Source organism: Nuphar pumila, chromosome 5 (genome assembly GCF_984573655.1).
Source record: "Nuphar pumila chromosome 5, dmNupPumi1.hap1.1, whole genome shotgun sequence".
Taxonomy (NCBI): domain Eukaryota; kingdom Viridiplantae; phylum Streptophyta; class Magnoliopsida; order Nymphaeales; family Nymphaeaceae; genus Nuphar; species Nuphar pumila.
In genome coordinates, this window is record NC_143253.1 from 77,293,245 (window position 1) to 77,307,263 (window position 14,019).

Sequence of the window (14,019 nt, forward strand, 5' to 3'; positions counted from 1 at the left end):
TTCCAACCGGTTTGAACCCTTTTAAAAAGGGGCGTAAAGCAGAATCGGGGGGTGTTTTTCATCTTCTGTGCGCCAAAATTTCTTTCCCTCCCTCTCTGATTTTCGCCCTTTGCTATCCTTTCCCAGTCATCGAATTTCTTACTTCTTCTTCTTCTTCTTCTTCTTCTTCTTCTTCTTGCAGCAGTCGATCTTCATCATCCGATGGCAAGGAATTCTTCAATCGATGGAGGCGCATGAAGTGGAAGCCACCTCTTCCCTCATTTCACGGTAAGTGACCGAAACCTCTACTTCTTCTTCATCCGATCAATTCTTCTTCTTCTTCTTCCTCTTCTTCAGCTTCTTCTTCTTCTTCTTCAGGTCTTCTTCTGTTTGTCGATAAGTCTGTAAAACGAAAAAAAAAAAAAAACTGAAAATGAAAAGAAATGAAAAAAAAAAATCGATGTTGTAATGTTGTTATTTCTGAATAAAAACTAAAGAAAAGAAAAAATAAAAAAAATCGATGTGTGTTCATCTTTCGGTTTTTGCTCTGTCTTAATTCATCATATCTCATTTTTTACAGATTCTTTGTTTTTTTTTAGTTTTTGTTCTATGCATTATCGCTGCATGTGCTTTCCCCTGTATTTCTTCATTCTACTGTTTCATATTAGCATTTCAGTTGTAGTTTTTGTTCTCTTTAGTTTGTCGATGTTAGATCGATTTTAATTTCTGTTCTGCAATTTATCTTTGTTGTTTTCCTTTATTCAATTTACATTTTCTTAGTTGCTTTCATTTCAGTTGCTATCGTTAAATGTTTCTTTCTCTTTTCTGTTTTCATTTCAGCAAATTCTTGTTTGATTTTTTACTTTGAATTCCTGTTTTGTTAAATAGGTTTTAATCTCTTGTTTTAATTTTTGATTTTCCTATTTTCTTTTCTTCCATTCAAATTGTTGTTTGTTGAATTTTACTGTTCCTGTTCTTAGTTTAATTTTCCTATTTTCTCATAATGTCATTTTCTATTTTTTTTGTAGTTAAGCACTCGGTTCATTAATTTTCTGTTTTGCTGTTTTGAATTTCTAGTTTTGCATTTTCTGATTTCATTAATGTTTCTTTTGTTTGTTTTATAGTATTGCATTTCATGTCTTCATTTACATTCATTTCTTGTTCATCATTCAGTTTTTCATGTTTTTCCTCTCATATTTTGTTTTCTGAAATTTTTAAGTTTCTTTACCTTCATTCAGCAACTTCCTGTTTTACAAATCCTTGAATTCATGTTTTAGTCATTTAGTAATTTTCTATTTTCTGTGTTTTCTAATTTCATGTTTTGTTTTTACATTCATCTTTTGTTAAGTAAGCATTAGTTATTAGTTAAGTAATTGTTAGTTAATTGTTTTCTAATTAGTTAATTGGTTAGTAGATTTAATTAGAATTAGTTTTTCAATTGTAATTAGTCATTTAGATGTCTTTTATCATTTCTTTCATGTTCTAGCTCTGGTACTGCTTGTGTTCATTTGAACTGTGCAGGATAGCACAGACTGGAGCGGAAGCGATTACGTGACACGAAGTACGAAGAGTAGAAGCTTCTTTTTACTTTTCAGTTTAGAATTAGGAATTTGATTCTGGGTTTGTAAATATTGCACTTTACGCCCTCTGCGAAGGGTATTCATTTGTTGTAATAGCTAGTTGTTTTTACTTTTCTTAGAACATTTTACATTTCAATAATTCAGCAATAAAGAATAGTTTAGAATTGTGTGCTTGAATACAAAATATTCCCGTTCCCTGAGTTTGACCCGGTCTCATCCACTAGTGAGAACCGGTTTTTATTATTTGATGTCTGGTTTTCACATGTTTTTCATATAAAAATCTTTTCAAAATTTACAACGATTTAAAAGAAGACATCAAATATCCTATCATCAATTGCTTTCATAATATCAAAATCTCTTTCCTGTTCATATCAAGGAAATTGATAACTTCCTTGAAGATGGTCAATCACAAGTAATTTGGATTCTAATCTTGATTCTACGAAGTGAACCTTGTTTGGAGGTAATGCTTCAGGTAGAAAAGAAGGAATATTTTTGCAACAATGTGCATCAATTTTAAACACTTTGAATCAACAACAAAAGTCTTAAGCATTTTGACAATATTTTCAAGCTATCCTGACACGAAGCGAGAGCTTGATGTCCGTTTTGATACATCTTGACACCAATTTTAAAATCCCTCTTAAGGACTTGATTCCTTCCCTTCTTCGAGAGCATGAGCTCTCAGATTCGCACACTTCTCTGTGTCCCCACTGTCCCACCATAGACAGTCTCATTTTGGTTCGAGGTCGAACCACCAATCATTTTCTCCCAAAAGGCAATTTCAAAAGCTATTTAGTCTCAGCAATGAGACGCCCAAGATCAACCCCTTTTCAAGCTTTAGGGACCCCATTTTCCTTCCTTTTGCAAAACCTCTGTTGGATTTATTATGCAAAATCTGAAGGTTCCATCATACTATTTCATCATCTGCCTGATCAGGATAAGGGTATAAACCTGAGCCTCACTTGATGAGGTATTTCATTTTTCGCCCAATCAGGATAAGGGTACAAACCGGAGCCTCCTTTGATGAGGTATCCCATTTTTCACCCAATCAGGTTAAGGGTACAAACCTGAATCTCATTTCAATGAGATGTTTCATTCCCCAATCAGGTTAAGGGTCAAACCTCAGCTTCGTTCCATACGAAGCATTTTTTGTCCCATCCAGGTTAAGGGAAAAAACCCGAATTTCACTCTCACCAGAACAAATCTTTTCTCTTTATTCTCCATTTTATATCTACCATCTTCCTTGGGCTAATTTCTTCATACCCAGCCAGATCCTTCTAACTGGGGCATTTTTTTTATAGCCCAAATTTGGAGTGTTTTTTTTTACCACTAAGCTCGGCCATAAGCCAGCTTAGTAGCAAAGAGGGGCATCTGTAAACACCCCAAATTTTCACTCACCTCCTTGACATCTCCCTCAATCGGCACATTTCAGTTCTCTATGATCAATGAAGGGCAAAATGGTCATTTTCTGAGATTGAACCTTGCAGAAAGTCTAAAATTTCATTCTTGAGCCTCAAAATTTTTATATTTAGGTTCTGAGACATCTTCAAACTGCAAATTTTCAAAATCCTATTCCTGACAAAAAGTTAGAATTTCCAATTCTAGATTCAGAATGACATTTCATACAGCATGTCTTTGCATAGCATTGCATGAACATTTCATATCATGTCATTTCGAGGTTCAGAAACTCTCGATTTCAAAAATTTTCAATCCAGATTCGAGTTTTAACTCTTTTCAAAATTGATTTTAAAACCCTGGGTCTTCAAAATCGCCAATCTTTCCCATTTTACCCCCAGGACTTTTTAATTACAAAAGTTTTTCTCAGGAAAATAATCTGGATATTTGGATATTGATTTTAAAGATTTTATCTCAAAACTTTTTGAAAAAGATTTTAAATCTCTTTACAAAATTTCTGTATCTCCTTTATCCATATTTTTGCCCTGAAAATTCAGTTTTTTCCAAATTCTTGAAAACAAACAAAGTTTTATCTCATATTATAAAAATACAAAAAAAAGAAGTTATTTCTTCTACTTTTTATTTTCAAATAAATGGAGCGGGACCCACCCGAAGATCGCACCAATTGGCAAATTCTTCTTTTTAATTTCTTAATGTTATTTATTTATTTATTTATTTTAGTTAGTGGGCCCACACACATGTGGCACCCCAATTGAAAATAAAAGATTTGCAAAAACAAAATAAAACTTTATTTTGCAAAAGGATTTTAAAAGTGGGTTGAGGTGGCATTTCCATAAAAGCCTCTCATTTATTTCACTATTCATTTTTTTTATTTCTTTTTATTGATTTGCTTACATAATTTTTTTTTTTAAAGAAAGCAACCTTAAATGGCACAACCGAACATCCCTAAAAATAAATAAATTTCAGTTTATCTAAAACTTAGTTAAATGAAATAAAAAATTTGAAAAACACAAGAGGCGCCCCTTTTGAAAACGGCTACATTGAATATTTCAGTTTCAAAAATCTTCAAAGAGCTGTAACGGAAGCTTTGAAAGGATTGCGATTTTTTTTGAAAGGAAGCTAAAAATCTCTTTAAAAGAGGGAGAGCCTGGCCGATTGAGAGGAGGAGGGAAATTTGATTTTCTGGTCTTTTGGTTTTCGAATGAAACACCATCCAGCGTGAAGACCATCCAGCAAGACGTCAGTTGTTGCATCTTCTTCAGCCCATCAGCAGAAGTCCACAAGCATCTCCACCCAGCGTGAAGAGAAATTTTCAGTCCATTTCCTTCAACCCATCCAGCTGCTGTCCATTTTTCTTTCAGCCCACCAGCTGAAAGTCCAAGAGGCTGCCGCACATCCATCTTCAGCCCAGCCTACCGCTGTCCAGCCCAGCGTTTTCATCCACTTCAGCCCAGCCGTAGGAGAACCAGTGTTTTCATCCATTTCAGCCCACCAACAGAGGAAACTCCAGCCATCGTTTTCACCATCTACCTTTTCTTCAGATCATCATCAAAAGAGCCAACAGATCCGTTAGTGCAGAAAATCCCTTTGTTGCCAGCATACCATCCAGTAAGAGCATCCATCTTCTTTCAGCATATATCAATCCAAGGTATTGATCATAAAGAATATGGATTTTTAACATGATCCCTATAAAAACTCAGCAAGCAAAACCCCTTACTTTCTTTGACCGTTGCCCTCATTTCTTTTCTTCTTCATTTTATCTTCCCTGTTTACCCTTTCCTTGCACATTTTGTTGTATATCCTAAAGCATGGCAAGTAGTTTGAGTTGTCCATAGCAGCATCAATGCCATTTATTTGCAATAACAAGCATTGGCTATTACCTCTAAAGCCAACACTTATCATAGGGTTTACGTTTTGTTCCTCATTTATCATTTGCAAAGTCTGATTTAAATGCATATTTGGTTCATTTTATGAATCCGATCTCTTTGTTTAGGCAATAGCATTCATGAGTAACAAGTGAAACAACCCTGTTTCAGAGGTTTTGAATTTCAGTTCTTTCTGTATACTTCTGTATTCTATTAATTTCCTGCATTATTTCCTGTTGCTGTCAATGGTTATGACAACATCTTTGTTGCAGATGATTCCAGCACCTTATCATGCTATGTCTTATATTCCTGCATTTTGAATTTTATATATTCAAGTTGAGTTTATAGGATTACCTGATTTTGTCTTGCTTTTAGTGTATATATTGGCTATATCTAGATGCAGCCCACCTCTGTAGATATTATATTAATCATCTAGTGCTTTCTGCAAAATATAAAAAAAAAAATTAGTTATGGACCACAGATTTTCATGTTTTGCATCATATTTCTGTAGCTTATGACAGTTTACCCTGTCTCAACGTGGGTGTGTTATGTTCTAAGTATAATCCTTATGTATTACATTTAATAAAAGAAAAAGGGGAATTTTTTTTGTATTCACTTAGTTTCCCAACCTTTATATTCACTGAAATTTTACACAGCACATTTTTTTTTATTCACTGAGTTTCCCATGATTTAATTTTACAACATGGATTAATTATACTGTTTGAAAGGCTATCCTGATATTTAAATCGCATCTCATGTTATCATCAGATATTACCCACCCACCGTATAGGTATAGCTGTTGCCATTCTATCTTGTCTTAACAGAAAGTTGTTTAAGTTGCTGCAAAATCTGTTTCAATGAGCTATGGATTTTTTTTTTCTTTCTAGTGAAGCATTTCTTTTGAAGGCTAAGTCTGGCCAATATACGCGTGATCAAGAAGATATACCTTGGATCTATGCATAGGTTGATCGGTAGATATAACTATTCATTGATATCCACAAAAGGGGAAATTCATCAACCCCTTGTAAATAATTTGTTAAGCTGTCCCTTTTTCTGCTGCAGGTACCCATTCTTGATAATCGGCCATGTTCATGGATGGATATTTTAATATCCATTCATGATTTCTTGACCTTCATTTACATGCTTTGTTATTGATATATAGGGAAGCTCCATACCCAATTTTAGTGAGAAATATATTATAATTTGAGAATTATGGCTTTGTGAAATCACCTACAGAAACTGCATATACCATGTATTTTCTGATTTTGCCCATTATATATGGAATTTCAATTCCTATGTGTATTTTCTCATTATATGTATATATCTATATATATATATATACTTATCTATATACATGTGGATCCCTTCATGTACACTTGTTTCCATATATGATGCATTCATATAGCTATTTTCTCATATAATACAACTCCATTGTTATATGTCATTTAGCACAAATTTTAGCATTTTGATATATATATATATATATATATATATATATATATATATATATATATATACATATCTTCGTTGTACATATTCTATAAATGCCCATTTCATTGGGTATCTTGTATATCCCTTGCTTGTACTAATTCTCATATTGCAGGAGAATCTAGAGGATGCTGGTTCTTTTATATCATGTATTTTTTATTTTTATTTCATTTATTTTGACTTATGTTAGAGATGTAACAATCAAACTTGGAATAATATTTACTTTTACTGCTTAGATTAGGATGCATCTCATGTAGTTTGATTCCAGCAATATCCTGATTCTATGATTCATATATCTCAATTTTCAAAATTCACTGTGGATAAACACGAATGGCACGTGCACCAACTCTTAGAGAGTTGATGAACTCAGTGGAGTCCATATTTACGGCCCTAGTTGGAATATGGACGAGACCCAGATCCATCATCTTTCTATTAGTCACACCGAGCCTACACTGTTAGGCTATCTTAAAAATGCACATCATGTTTCCAATTTTCAAAATATTGTGAATTAACTTAAATAAACTCTAAACATGTTCCTGGCCACAGTCAGAATATGTGAAGGATTTACTTTGGCTTAGTACACATTTTTCCAACAAATTTCTCAAAAAAATCTTTTCAAAGTGCATTCATTCATTCAAATCATCTGCATCATGGCATCATCTGCTTTTCTCATGATTTTCTCAAGAAAATTTCATTCTTTAAAAAAATTGATTCCTCAAGAAACTATGAAGATTCTCGAAGATTGGATTTCCCAAGTCAAAGTTTTCCCGTGATTTTCCCTGAAAATGTTATTTTCTTAAGATTCATTTTCAAAATGAATTTCTCATCTTTCTCAAGAATCAAAGACAAGATTCTCAGGATTTCAATTTCTTAAGTTTTGATTTTCCATCTCCAAAGAGCTTTCCTATAAATTTTCCATCATTTGCCTAAGAAAATTTTCAAAGTGAGAGTTTTCCTGATAAATTTTTTCTTTTTCAAATATTCATATTTTCTCAAGAACCTTCTCCATTTTCCAAGGACTTTCATCTATTCACGATTTCCCCAAAACTTCATAGACTTTCTGGTAATTTCCAAATCCTTTCATCTGAGTTCCCTGAGAGATTGATTTTATGATAAATGCTTTTCAACTCCAAATGTTTTCTAAGCATACATCATCTTTTTCCAGCTCACATTTTATAAAATCTCATGGCACATGCCTGAATTCTCTGTGCATTTAGGATAGAACACAATTTCGATAATTTCACTAAGTCAAGCACAATTTTGGTCCTTGGTTCGATTACCCCTGTTAAAGGCGGCAGGAACGGTCGAACCTTGTACCGACAGGTCGAGCCCCATCCCATGGATTTTCCCATAATTTTCAAAACGGAGGCGAGTATTTCAAAACAATTTCCAAAATGCAGTCAAGTTTGAATTGTGAAAGCATTTTCCTCTCTCTCTCGCAAGGGAAGGGAAGACGGGAAAAATTTTGCGACGATAACAGACCTACCACGTCGAAGGCCCACATCGAAAAAGGCCAAGGGGAAACCACAGACTGCAAGTATGCGGCTGGTGCATGAATGGAAGGTGCGTGCATTTGACATTTTACGCACTTCCTTACAAAATGATGGCAATCCTGCTGCATGGTTTTCCAGTAATACCCTCCCGGATAATCTGTTTGACGAGTGTTTGGTAGCCGACGTGATCACCATAAATTCCCTTGTGTGCCTCTTGGACAATTTCCATGGCTTCATCCTTATCTAAGCATCTGACGTACTCATAACTGAACCCACGATGGTAGAGAGTATTGGCAAGGATGAAATAATGGGCTGACATGCGCTGAATCGCACATTGCTCCTTTCTTGGCATTTTTTATGGGAATTCACCAGTTTCAATGAAGTTTTTGATGTCTTGGTACCAAGGCTTCTCTTTCTGAATGGCTTGGTTTACTTGCTCAGCTAAGATAAAGGCAGGTTGATCAAGTCTGTCAATCTCGAAGGAACGACAAGATTCACTGTCTTTGAGTGACAAAATAGTGCCTAAACAGACTAGGCCATCTGTTATGTGATTGTATTCCCTCTTGACATGATTGAGTTGAAATTCTTCAAAGTTGCCTATGAGAGCCAAGGCAATCTTCTGATAGGGAATCAATTTTGAATCCTTGACTTGCCATTCAACATTAACTTGGCTAACAACAAGCAATGAGTCACCAAAGGCATGTACTCTCTTGACATTGAAGTCTTGCAGAATCTTGAGGCCTTGTATTAGAGCTTCATACTCGACCATCTTGTGAGTACATTGAAAGTTGAGCTTAAGAGAATAAGGGATCATCTCCTTTTTGGGAGTGATCAATAAGATCCCAATCCCTATGTCAGACATGTTTCTAGCTCCATCAAAGAAAAGGGTCCAAGCTGGGGACTCCTGAATATTGCAGATTCGGTCGTCGAGAAAATCATCTTCTGCTTTGATCTCTTCTGTCAACGAAAAATCTGCCAACTGATCTGTGATGGACTGACCCTTGACTGACTTCTGAGAAACATATTCCAAGTCGTATTGCATCAGGAGGACTTGTCATTTCGCAATTCGTCCAGTAAGGAAAGGCTGCTCAAGGATGTACTTGAGAGGGTTGAGTCTTGACAAAATTTTGATTTCTGACGCCAAGAGATAATGTCTCAGCTTCTGACATATCCATACCAAGGCTAAACATGTCTTATTCATCTAAGAGTATCTTTTCTCATCATCGATGAAAGTCTTGCTTATGTAGTAGATGACATGCTCTATCCGACTGCCTTCCTCATACTGTGCAAGAAATCCACCACAAGCATTCTGGTTGACGAAAATATATAAGAGAAACGGTTTTCCCAGTTCTGGTGGCTTCAGAACAGGTGGATTGAGGAGATACTGCTTGATGCGCTCAAATGAGAGCTGACATTTTGGTCCCCACTCAAATTTCACTTCTTTTCTCAATAAGTGATTGAAGGGCTTGCATCTCATGGCCAGATTTGGAGACGAAATGCCGAATCGACTGAATGCGACCTTGAAGACTTCGCAGTTCTTTTAGATTGGTGGGAGGCGGCATATCAATGATTGCATTTGCCTTGGCAGGATCCACATCTATGCCTTTCTTGCTGATCATATAGCCTAGTAGTTTGCCTGACTCCACTCCGAAGATACATTTTTGCGGATTAAGTCTCAACTTGTACAGAATAAGTCTTTCAAAGACTTGGCTGAGAGCATCGAGATGATCCTCTCCTTTTTTGGATTTAACCAGGATGTCATCCACATAAGCATCCATGTTCTTGTGCATCTGGTCATGAAAGATAACGGACATTGCCCTTTGATAGATTGCCCCAGCATTCTTGAGTCCAAACGGCATGATTGTGTAGCAAAATGTGCCCCAAGGCGTGGTAAAAGAAGTTTTGGACTGGTCACGAGCAACCAGTTTGATCTGATTGTAGCCTGAGTATCCATTCATAAAAAAAAACATGGCATGACCCGCCGTGCTATCGATTAAAAGATCGATGTTAGGAAGTGGATAATCATCCTTCAGGGTGGCCTTGTTGAGATCTCTGAAATCGATGCAGATTCGGACTTTGCCATTCTTTTTGGGAACTGCCACAACGTTTGCCAACCAGTTTGGATAGTCGATGGTTCGGATGAATCCTGCCTCTAGCAACTCTTCAAGTCCTTCTTTAACTTGTGGTGCTACTCGGGGATCCATCTTCCTTAACTTTTGTTTGATTGGTTTGCAATCTGGCTTCAGCACGAGACGATGCTCGACTAACTTGGGGTTTAAGCCTGGCATATCCTTATAGGTCCAAGCAAAGACTTCTTGATGTTGTTTGAGAAAATGAATGAGCCTTTCCTTCTTATCTGAACTTAGGCTGGAACCAATTTTGAGGATCTTCGGATCATCTTCTGAACCAATATTGACATCCTCTGTCGGATCTTGAACCAATGGTGATGGTTCATCTTGCTTCTGAATACTGGCAACTCTTGAATTGCTGAAACAAATTCTGCTAATTCTTCGATCTGCTCGGTCACTTAACTGACTTCTGCCTCTGCCTTTGCCATGCAGATTCTGGTTGGTTTGGAATTACTTTGGGTAAAGTTGGTATTGATAACGAGTCTTTTGAGCAAATTAGGAGCCATGATCTTGGCAATCCTGAAAAGCGCAAAGAAGGATTTTTTAGAAAGGATAAGATTTTAAAAATAGCCTTTTGTACAGAGATAGAGAATGATGACATAGAAAAAGATATAAGCAAAGAATCATGTACGCCAAAATGAGAAGAGGAAACCAAAATTTCATTGATTGAACAAAATTTGATATTTACAGATGATTGTTTGATGAAGAAAGAAAAACTGGGGTGGACTTGCCCCTACAAGATGACATAAAGAAAGAAAGCAGAAAACACTGGCATTGTCTTCTTCATTCTACTCCCTTGACAAAGGTGTTTTTTCTGCTGGATGATTGACCTGTGAAACCCAAACCTGTGTTGGTGACATGCCGAGCGGGGATGATCGGCTCCAGAATGCCATCCCCATTCTTACCAAGGCCCCTGAAGGGCTGATAGCCATGTTTCATCAGAAGATCAAACCCTTTCTTAGTTTTCGAGAATTGAGGAAACAGGGGATGATCCTTGAATGAAGTGCAATCGAGGCGCCCACCTAGCTTGAAGAAGCGAGGTCCCTACCACTGGATCACTGCGGTGACATTTTCTGACGGCCGGACTTCTTTCAACTTCAACATGTCCAGGATTTCACTTAAATTGATTTCAACGACTTCCTGGATGCTCAAGAAGTCAACAGTGAAAGTAGGATGGGGAATCATCGGTTGTGGGAGTCGCTCTTCTGGGTCTTTCCCTAAAACTGTGGTAATCATGCCCCCTTTCGACCATTTTATGCACTGATGCAAAGTTGAAGGAACGTCATTGGCATTGTGGATCCAAGTACGTCCCAGAAGAAGGTTGTACGTAGGCGGCACATTCACTACGTGGAAAAGTATGGTATGTACTGAATAGTTGATAAAAATTTCAAGAAAAATAATTCCCCTGGTTGTCTGCCTGTGGTTGTCAAAACCATAGATCGTGATCGGATCCAGGGTATACTCTTCTTCTTTGAGGCCCAAGGCCCTAGCTATCATCTCTGAACAGATGTTGAGGCTGCTGCCTCCGTCAACAATCACATGAGGGACTATCATGCCCCTGGTCCGCACCACTATGTACAAGGCGTTGTTGTGGAAAGAATGAGGCTTTGGCAAATCCTCATCAGAAAAAGTTATTGGTGCATTCGTCATTGCTTGGTTGACAATTTGAGCCATATCCTGCGTGGTTGTGCTAGGTTTGACCTTGATCTTTTTTAGCAGATCTTCTAGCACTTGCTGATGTTCAGGCGAAGCGTGGGTCAGATCTAGGATAGAGACGTTTGATAGAGCAGTAATTGGCTTCTGTACTGACCCTGAAGTCTCTCCTTTCTTCGAAGTTGCCTTGATGAAGCGCTTCAGAATCCTGGGGGTTAGCTTGGCAATCTCTGCTGTCACCTTTGCTGGCTCCTTAGTTGGTTTCTTGTTGCTAGAAAATGCACTAATATCCACCCTCTTGGCGGAAGACTGCGCTTGACGAAGGACTAGGATCTGATGTTGATCCTGAATATCCTGACTGGAACACGGTCGGATATTGTTCTGGAAAAGAACTTCCTGCTCTGAAATCACTGAAGTTAAATGCTTAGGAAAAGGTTTGAACAAAATTTTGGGTTGTTGCTCATCCTCATCCCCGATCAACAAATTCTTGTCGATGCAGTCTTGGATGATGTTCTTAAGGACAAAACAATGTTCGGTGTCATGTCCAACAGTCCGGTGAAACTTACAGAATTTATCGGTCCATTCTCCCATAGCAACGGGAGGATCTGCCACCTTGGGGAGTTTGATCACCCCTTTTGATATCATGTATTCCAGGATGTCTTCACGGGACTGCTCCAGGGCGGTGAATTTCCTATCATAACTCCATCCCTCATGCTTCGGCTTCTCTGGTTGTTTTGCTTCTGGCTGCGGTGCTGATTGGACGGGTTGTGGCTTAACAAATTTTCCTTTCTGGGCTGCAGAGTTTGTTCTTTCAGCCCTGGAGTGTCCGACATTCATGCCGCGATTTTTCTTGTTCTTCATGCTGCCATAACTACTGCTATGGTCAGAGAAATCAATAGAATAAGCAATGTGTGCTTTCTTCTTCTGCTCAGGATTCCCTCGAACGAAAGGGTAACCCTCATATAGGCCATTATCCAGTCCTGTTTCGAGCCACTTGGCTCTCTCAATCTGCTTGATGAATGACTTTGCGGGAGATGTGGAAATGAGATTCCTCAGAGGCTGAGCAAAGTTATTCAAAATGATTTGCAGGGCGTGCTCCTCTGGGATAGGAACCTTCATTTTGTTACAGGAGCTCCTCCACCTGTGGATGAATTCACCAGCTCTCTCATTCTCATTTTGTTTTAAATTGTATAGATGATTGAGAGTTGGTGTTGCTTCAACATTGAACATGAAGCGCACGATGAATAGGTTCACAACTTTATCGAACTCTCATAGTTCGATAGGGTTAATATGGTCTGCATACCACCTGGTCGTCGTTCCCTCTAAGCTGTGAGGAAAACAAATGAATAATGCCCTGTTGTCTTTCCTGAAACGGCCACACTCTGCATAGAACGTGGCCAAATGAGCCTTGGGATTGCCTGTCCCGTCAAACTTGAGGAATTTCTGAGGGAGATTCTCCAGATTATCATCCCCATCTAGGCCGTTATAGAAATCTTCACCAGAGTAGGTCTGCTTGCCCTTGCTTTTGGCCTAGATGTCCTTAATTGCTCGAGTCATTTCTCTCATTTGCTCGTGTATCGGATCCTCAACAAGAATAGGTTTGTTCACAGATTCAGGCTCTGCGGTGATTTTCACAAACTGCTGTGGCAGATTCTGACTATAGACAAACTACTCTTCTTCCTCTGATTCTTCCTCGGCTGATTCGGACTCCTCAAAAGTGGTGTCAGGCTGCACCTTCTTTCTGACAATCCTGACTGGCTTTTTCACAACTTTCTTCTTTAGTTTGCTCTTTGGAATAATCTTCTGCAGACTGGCCTTAGCCTGCTCTGACATCATTCTGGCCATCATTTTCTGAAACAGACTATACATAGCAGGATCGATATCATCGCCTTTGCTCTGACTCTGCCCTCTGACTGACTTGGGGAAGTCCATTGCTTCAATCTCGCTGTCGCTGTGCTGAGGTGCTGTCGCTTTCCCGGCTCTTGTCTGAACCATTCTGACAATGCCAATGATTTCTGTAGAATAAGGGAATGGTTAGAGCACGGAAGAACTTTTGAAAACACAGTCTTTTGAGAAAAGACGAGAATGAAGAAATTGATAGACAATTAAAAAGGTTATCCCATCACCAGGGATCAGGTCACCATAGTACTTGTGATAATTGCGTTACCACTTTGTGATAACAAAAAATGTGCCTTATTACCTAGGCGAGGTCGTCCATCATGATAAGAGATATTGGATGAAGAATAAAAGGAAAAGTCTCATCACTAGAGATGAGGTCGTCACGAGAATCGTGACTATCTATGTTGCAAAAACAAGATAAAAAAATTTGGCCCAAAAAGCTTTTTAACAGAACAAAAGTTGAATTTTATTGATGAAAAAATTTAAATACAAAGAGAAGGTGGACAGACAGTTTGCCACT